The sequence below is a fragment of the Zeus faber genome (genome assembly GCF_960531495.2).
Source record: "Zeus faber genome assembly, chromosome: 22".
NCBI lineage: Eukaryota > Metazoa > Chordata > Actinopteri > Zeiformes > Zeidae > Zeus > Zeus faber.
This window is the reverse complement of record NC_137209.1, coordinates 11,941,783-11,950,332: the sequence shown is the minus strand read 5'-3', so window position 1 is coordinate 11,950,332 and position 8,550 is coordinate 11,941,783.

The window sequence follows — 8,550 nt, the reverse complement described above, 5'->3', positions numbered from 1 at the left end:
TAATCCTTATTTTTCCACCCAAGTCCTGTCCCTTGAATCAAATGATCGCAGGAGACGACGAAGCCTCATAAGACTCAGTATTGTTTTATACTGACCTGACAAATGTGTGTGTGTGTGTGTGTGTGTGTGTGTGTGTGTGTGTGTGTGTGTGTGTGTGTGTGTGTGTGTGTGTGTTGGGCGTCAGCCTGTGCGCGCCTCCCGTCCCTCACCGTGTCGTCCGTGTCCTGCTTCTTCAGCTGCTGTGTGTGCGTCCCAGATGACAGGAGACTGGCAGTCCATCCCCTTGGTGGTGGACCGGCTCTTCCTCTGGCTGTTCGTCATCATCACCACCCTGGGCACCCTGGCCATGTTCCTGGACGCCAGCTTCAACTACACTCCAGACAACCCCTTCCCCTAGAGGACACACACACACACACACACACACACACACACAATGTAATCAGTACAAACTCTGCAACTCTATTTTGCAAGATCAGGCTTCCCATTGCTGTGATTCCCAACCTTGGGGTCACGGCCCAACTCAGGGTTTCTTGATCACCACATGGGATCGCGGACTTAATTCTTCTTTAGTTTAATAGATTTAAAATATCATCATTTCCATATCATCCATTTTGAAAAAAAAAAAAAAATAATAATAATCACATGAAACATCGCCTAATATGCAATGCAGTAATCCAATTTTGCAGTTTCAGTTTAGCAAATTATTATTTTGTCTGAATCTGTTGCTTATTGTTCTAAATGTGAATAATTGAATAATTGTTCTCAATGTTTAATGCATTAGCGGTGCTGGCTAAAAAATTATAATAAAAGGGGAAAAAGGGAAAAAAATGTGTCCTGGGCCAAAAAAGGTTGAAAATCCCTGGTCTGGTAGCTCAAATATCATATATCATATGTTTATATCATATCCCAAGGTATTTCATATCGTATCACTTATATCACAAGGGTTGAACAGGGATTTGCACACGTGCGCTTGATGCATTGTGTGCCTTCTTTCTTTACTCTTTGTCGGTGCTCTCCTAAGATTACCAAATCTTACGTTCTGTATTTACATATTCCATATTTCTACTGCAATCCTTGTGCTTTCTAAGGGCGAGAGGAAGGTCTAGAGAAAAAAAAAACAGCACATGAAGAGAAATTAATCCTCTTTGTGTAAAGTGTGGGAGCATTTGTGATTTTTCTTTATTTTTTGGGATTTCAATGGTTTAAAATACACTTTATCGTGAAACACAGAGTCCTTGTTGTAATGTAACGTTGAAGGAGTTTTCACTGGTTATTGTTCCCCTCTAAAATGCATGTCTTTATGAACTTTGCTGGAATTCACCCTTTTTTATTGATTAGATTTAACTGTTTTAATAGCTGTTGTGTCAGATCTCGACCAATAGAGGACGTTAATTCAGCAAAAACAGTCATGTAATGCATGAGAAAGGTATTTAACATCCCATAATGACGTAACTCCCATCCAAATATTGTTGGGCCTATTGAATTGTGCAGTATAAATTAAATGGATACTACATTTACATAAAGGTCAAACTTTAACTCACTTGTACAAACTAACAGATCAAGTGCGTGTTTTAAGGAAAGCTCTTGTTTGCACGGGAGGGTTCCATTAAAATAACTCAATTTGGTCCAGGAAATACTGGGAACAAATCAAATCATCAAATCTGTAAGAACACAATACATTCACCAAAATTCACCCAAAACATGGTGAATTTCCAAAATAATGAATAATAATGAATGCTCAGAGATGAGTTTTAATGTACTGAGTATTTCCACATGTCGTGTTGAGACAGACTGACAGACAGACAGACAGACGGACAGAAAGATAGACAGCTAGACAGACAGACAGACAGACAGACAGATAGACCGATAGATAGATAGATAGATAGATAGATAGATAGATAGATAGATAGATAGATAGATAGATAGATAGATAGATAGATAGATAGATAGATAGATAGATAGAGAGGCAATTATAACAGTTTCACAATCAAAATAGGGAAAAAATAGCAATACACAATAAACCTAAAAATGAACAATACAACCCTGCATCAACAATTCACACTTTCAAAAACGGGTAATCGTGCATGTTGGCATACATATATACAGTATAAAGTCAAGTTTTCCATGGAAACACTATACGTAGAAATGTTTTCGTAAAGAGTGCAACAATTTAAATATGCCTTATATGAGCTTATTGTACCAGACACCAAGAGCTGCTGTCGGATTTGCTTATTGATAAAGACCTGTTTTTAATACAAAGAACAAAGTTATGTAATATGGAGAGGTAATGCACCACAGTACAAACATATCCCGCTGACCAATTTCAACAATTACAGTTGTAGCTCGCATTTCAATTATATGACAGAATGCACTACTATAAAACACTTTTTATACCTTTTACCTGGATAACTGCAGTGCAAGCCTTGACGCTATATCCGTATCGATCTGTAGATATCTGGTGCATGGAACGGAGACGAAAACCGCACTCCAGCAGGCAGTGATGTTGCCTGTCAGGATGCTCTCCACTGCTCCAGGGCAGAAGGACTTGAGGATCCTCACGAGACCCGGAATTTCTTCAGCTGCCTGAGATGGTAAAGACGCTGCCTCGCCTTTCTCACCAGAGTGTGTGTGTCTATAGTCCATGTTAAGTCCTCCATTGTGTGGATTCCCAGGTACTTGAAGCTGCTCACCCTGTCGTCATTTGTTCCAACAATCACCAACGCGCGTGTGTCCTCGTTTGTAATCCTCTCCTAAAGTCCACAATCAGCTCCTTAGTTTTGTTGATGTTCAGGTGGAGGCTGCTGTCCTGGCACCACAGTGACAGGTCAGCCATCTCCTCGCGGTAGGCCTTCTCGTCGTCGTCGGTGATCAGGCCCACCACGACGGTGCTTGGTTGATCATCACTTGATGGTGGTGTCGGAGATGGACCTGGCCACACAGTCATGTGTGTACAGGAAGTACAGTAGGGGGCTAAGGACGCAGCCACAGGGGGATCCTGTGTTCAGGGTGAGGGAGCTGGACGTGTGCCTCCCCACCCTAACCACCTGGGGCCAGGCTGTGAGGAAGTCCAGAATCCAGGCACACAGCGGAGTATTCAGTCCTAGCTCCAGCAGCTTGACAGCCAGTCTGGTGGGAACTGTGGTGTAGTCAATGAACAGCGAGAAGGTCTTCAATCCGTTCTTGTACGGTGTGTAGCAGTGGTCCAAAGTTCTCCCCTGGTGGCACACATGATGTGTTGATGGAAATAGGGCAGAACTTTTTTTAGGGTTCGCCCTGTTAAAGTCCCTAGGCACCACCACAGCTGCGTCGGGATTGTTTTGAAGTCCGCACAACACATCATACAGGTCCGATAGTGCTGCGTCGGTGTCCGTTTGCGGTGGAACATAAACGGCTGTGATGACCGGGCTGAATTCCCGGGGGAGGTAGAATGGACGGCATGAGATGGTCAGCTGTTCGGGGTTCGGCGAGCAGGAGCTAGAGAGAGTATTGATGTTGTTGGGGTTACACCAGCTGATGCTAATCATGAAGCAGACGCCTCCACCCTTGGATTCCCCCCCGATTGCGTACTCCGTCAGGCAGAGCACGCAACAGTTTCTTGTGTCCCGTTGGAATGTAATCCTCGCCTGAAGGTCATCCATTTTATTTTCCAGGGACTGGACATTGGCAGTACGGATGCTGGGCAGAGGTGGACGGTAGGATTGCATCCTCATTCTGGTCCGAATGCCGCCTCGCCTTCCGTGGTGCTTCCTCCAGCGGCGCTCCCATGGAACAGCGACCCATTGATGCTATTGTCTTTGTTGATAAAGTTGCCGCGTTGAATCTCCGCCGGCCACTCTGGATCAGCGGATAAAATGTCCCAAAGTTGTTCTTTCAGGGAATCTTTTATACCAACGAGTGCATCGCACTCGTAGGAGATCACTGCCGATGAGTTTTTGATAGACATGGTGTAGTAAAATGAAAAAAAAAAAAGTAAAATGTGCGTAATCTACGCGGAGCGTCCGCCCAGGCGACCCCATTGGGCGGCGCCAAGCAGCTACCTCCCACCTGGCACTTGGGCTGCAGGGACAAAATTTTAATATTAATATAAGTTCATCCAGTTGGTTGCACAGTGGACATTAGAGAGCACTCTCTTTCCCACTTTCATCGCCACATCCTTGAAATTACTGGACATTTTGGTCAAAGATGCACTCTCCCTTGTACACACAGTGAAAGTGGATTTGGCACACCGTTACCGGATATAGGTTCCCTAACCACCGACCCGCAGACTGTGCCGGGCTACCGAGCGTGAGAACACGGGCGGCATTTTTTCAGAAGCAATTGGCTCCACAGCGGAGCAGCAGCAGGAAACGGAGTAAATTAAAAATTTCATCTAGAGTTTTTATTTGCTTTGTTTTTGGAGAAAAGATCGCTCTGATCAGTTTGATGAGTAACTTAAAAGCAGTGTAGTAAGTAACTTACTGGTTTTTATTCTTAAGTCTAGTTTTGCTAAAGCTCTTAACTGTTTAGGTGTGTTAAATATTGTCATATTTTTGTTATTACCTCAAATTTTTTATGTTGAAATAAAAGTTACGTATTGAGAAGCAAGTGTTTTTCCTTACAAATCAAGACTCGATAGTAAAATAATGGCATAGCCATCAGTGCTGAAAAAAATACATGTTTAAATCGAAAATCAAATGGAATCGTGACCTTGGAATAAAAAGTCAAACAGAATCTTGGATTTGAAGAATCGTGACACACCCACTGTTCTACCTCCGGCCAATTACCACAGATGGCACAGTAACCAATCAAACAAAATATGAGATACATCCAAGCGCGTCTGCGCTTATGCACGCTGCCGCCGTATCGTGGCCGGTCTGTTGCACTTAGCGTCCGTGTTGCTGGGTCTGATCCTGTCTCCAAAACCCACGCACCTCCTCCACTGCGGGGAAAAACAGAAACTAAATATATATATTTTTTCCTTATTTAATTCACAGCTGAGTTTGCCTTCAATATTGTTTATAACTGTTTATCGTAACTACTTATTCAGCATCCCACCTTATTTATCACTAAATGATCTTAATCTCTCAGTTAAGCAATTTTTTCTTTTATTCAACTAAATTACTTCCAGTTGAATTGCTTTCTCATTTATTTCCATCTAACCTTCTTCGGAACAAACTTGTTTTAATCCCTTACTGTTACACCATGCGAAATAAGTAAGCAACACAAGCTGGGACACCTGCAGGAATTGTTTGTATCCACGTTCAAGGCTTCATTCACTTCCATCTGTAAGTTGTTCAACCCATTACTTGTTCCCCGAAAAAGGCATTTTTTTTTTATAACTGTGAAATTGACATTATTTTTCAGTTTTTGGAAACCTAAACTTTTTTCTTTTCAAACCTCTGGCAGCTTAACCGTTGTACCATTTCAGGTTATTTACTTCACTTGGATTACTCTAGTATAAATGATTAATGCAAAAATAAAGCATATTGAAGCATTTCTGATAAATTTCTGTAACATATACTGTAGTACATATACAGTAAAGAACTGCCGTGTTGGTTTTGTAATGGAATGCTGGTTTATTTGTACAGCAAAAGATCCTTTTTAGGTCATTGTGTTATGAGTGGCAAAGTTTTCTTGGTGGGAGAGAACCCTTGCCGGTGTTTTAATAGCGGGCAACGAGTTGATTTTAGGATAATATCTTAAAATCAATGCACTAGAAACTAAACTAAGAAAAAACACTTACATACATATGATAGTGTTTTGGTAGTTTCGTTTCTAGTGCATTACGGTTGCGAGATTAACTGCTGTGTTGGTAAAGAGAACTCAGTATTGAGAAATGTGTCTCACCAATTGTAAAAAAAACAAAAAAAGAAAACAACTGTAATGAGCTAGACGTACAGGAGTGACGAGCCCACCAGGTGGGTGCAGGGGAGGTGGAGGGAGGCGGAGGGACAGCGTGTGGCGCGGTCGGGTTGTCTCGCAGAACTAGCGCCACATGGCGTTGCGTAACAAGGCTGCCGGGAGAGGGGGACAGGAGGAGGCATGCGGAGCCACTTGTTTGCCCCCGCTCCGCTTTGAGCTTCTCAGAGAGAGAAGAGAGAGTGGGAGAAAGAGAGCTGTGAGCCAGGCATGGTTTATTGCCGACGCCTCAGTGGCTTGCCAAAGGCGACTAGCAGGACTTTAATCATTGGATTTTCGCTCAGCTTGCTCACTTCAGAGCCTGGGGTTGTTGGGTGGGGGGGTATGGGGGGGTTGGCGATGTGTGTGTGTGTGTATGTGTCATTGCTCCTCTTTGGGCTGATTTAGCTGTTTTTCCTCCACCTCCTATTCAGCACTGGGCAGGGGCTTCTCCGAATGAGACAAAAGTGTGTTAAAAGTGTGTGTGTGCGTGCGTGCGTGCGTGTGTGTGTGTGTGTGTGTGTGTGTGTGTGTGTGTGTGTGTGTGTGTGTGTGTGTGTGTGTGTTTTTATATGTGTGTTGAGTGGAGGAATTAAGGGGAGTGAAAAGGAGAAAGAATCCATAGAGGTGGGGGGAGAGAAAGGGGCGTTCTTTGTGTGTAGGGAATAAATTGGGCGCCGTACGGCAATAGTGGCCAAGGAACCATCCCATAAATCTGGTTACCAGCGGCAACACCTTGTGGCGGGTGTTTGGTGAAGGGACACTGTGCTTTGTTCTTCACATATCATCTGCTTCCACCTCGTCCTACCATCCTACCGTGACCTTCTTTTGAGGTGGGTGAAAGCGATGAAGTATGTTGCTCTACATACTCTCCTCTTATATTATTCAATATATTCAGGTTTGATAGACAACATTGAATAAAACCTTAGAAAAGCAAAGAAACTTTTTGAAAGGTGGTCTATGTTGCCACTGTAAAGTCTTCTTCTTGCCTTGCGCCACAAGTGGACTACGCACATGCCAAATGCAGATGTTCACGAAAACTTCCGCTGCTGAGGGTCAGACTTGAGGAGGTCCGGATTTTGTCTGCGCCCGGGTCCTTATCGCACTTGAAGGCAGCACCTGAAGCATCACACCACCGCACTGCACCGGCCTCCACATTGAGCCCTTTTCAACACGCACTTGTGTTGCCGGCTTTCAAAAGCTCTCCTGGCATTGAACCCTCACGTGGTCCAACCCTGAAGTTCTCATCAAACGACTTAGCTTTTTAACAAATGAAGTGTGCATGTCTCCTCCAATCATTTGAATCAAGGAACAGGACTTGGATGGAAAAATAAGGATTAGAACATCAATCTGCAGCACTGGAAGGGGGCATCTGAGGCAGCTCAGCCCTGGGCTCTTGGCACGTTTAGACACACACCTGTGTTGCCCGCTTTCAAAAGCTCACCTGGCGTCAAACCCTCAAGTCAACACTGATGTTTGCATCCAACAATTTATCTATTTGAGCCACTGAGTCTTATGATGCTTAGTCGTCTCCTGCAATCATTTGATTCCAGGAACAGGACTTGGATGGGGGAATCAGGACTTCAACCTGTAATGGCAGCGTTGTCATCCTATAGCAAGGTCTTTGTTATGGTCAAGGTCATTGTTCACCTCTGGGGGCTCTAGATTGCAGGAAATGGTGTTTCAGGTGTCAAAACAACCAACATTTCCCCTGCCGCTGAAGAGGAAGGTTTCTTTATCCTGACACCAGTAGTTGTTTTTTTTTTTTTATGTTTCCATTAACCTGCTGGTGGGAATGCCTTCCTCCAGACCCAAATGTTATCACCCCCCCCCCCCCCCCCCGCACCACCACTGCCCATTACCGCGGGACAATCATCTCACCACAGCGTGCGGCATCTAAGCCCCAAGAGCTCCAAGGACAATGAAGCGCATTGTCTCTGTTTTTTTTTTGTTTTTTTTCCTGATCACCACAGGAAGTGACCACAACTCTGTGTGTGTGTGTGTGTGTGTGTGTGTGTGTGTGTGTGTGTGTGTGTGTGTGTGTGTGTGTGTGTGTGTGTGTGTGTGTGTGTGTGTGTGTGTGTGTGTGTGTGTGTGTGTGTGTGTGGCCACAGTATCCACTCTGGGCCAAGGCCTCATGAGTGGATAGTAAAACTTTGAATTGGAATATGTTTGGACTGATAAAGCAATTGTCAGGTGGTGGGCAAACATAGGTTTGTATAGGCTCTTCAAAATTAAAATCCTAAGCTTAAATTCTGAGCTACCTCCTTACTGGACCAGAAACAAATAAACACTTAAAACTAACCACACCTCCGAGAATCTCCCGTAATAAACTCAATCCCATTAAGAAAGCAACTAAACAATCACAACCCTTTCCTACCGAGACTCAACCATGAAAACACCGAATTAAGTCGGTCAACCACTTCAGAGAGCTCTAGCTCAGACTCAGAGACACACACTTCGCCGTGTCCCAGAATCATAGTTCAATAAACCTGTAAACTTTGCAACCATTGCAGACATTAAGTGGTATTTTTAGTTCAGTTACAATGTGCAAAAAGAACAAATGATTTGATCAGCCCAAATAGGCAGATGGTTATGGTCATTTTTTGCAAAGGTCATTGACAGGACCTACAGCAGAACCGTACAAATCAACAGAACCAAAGTAAGATAGGC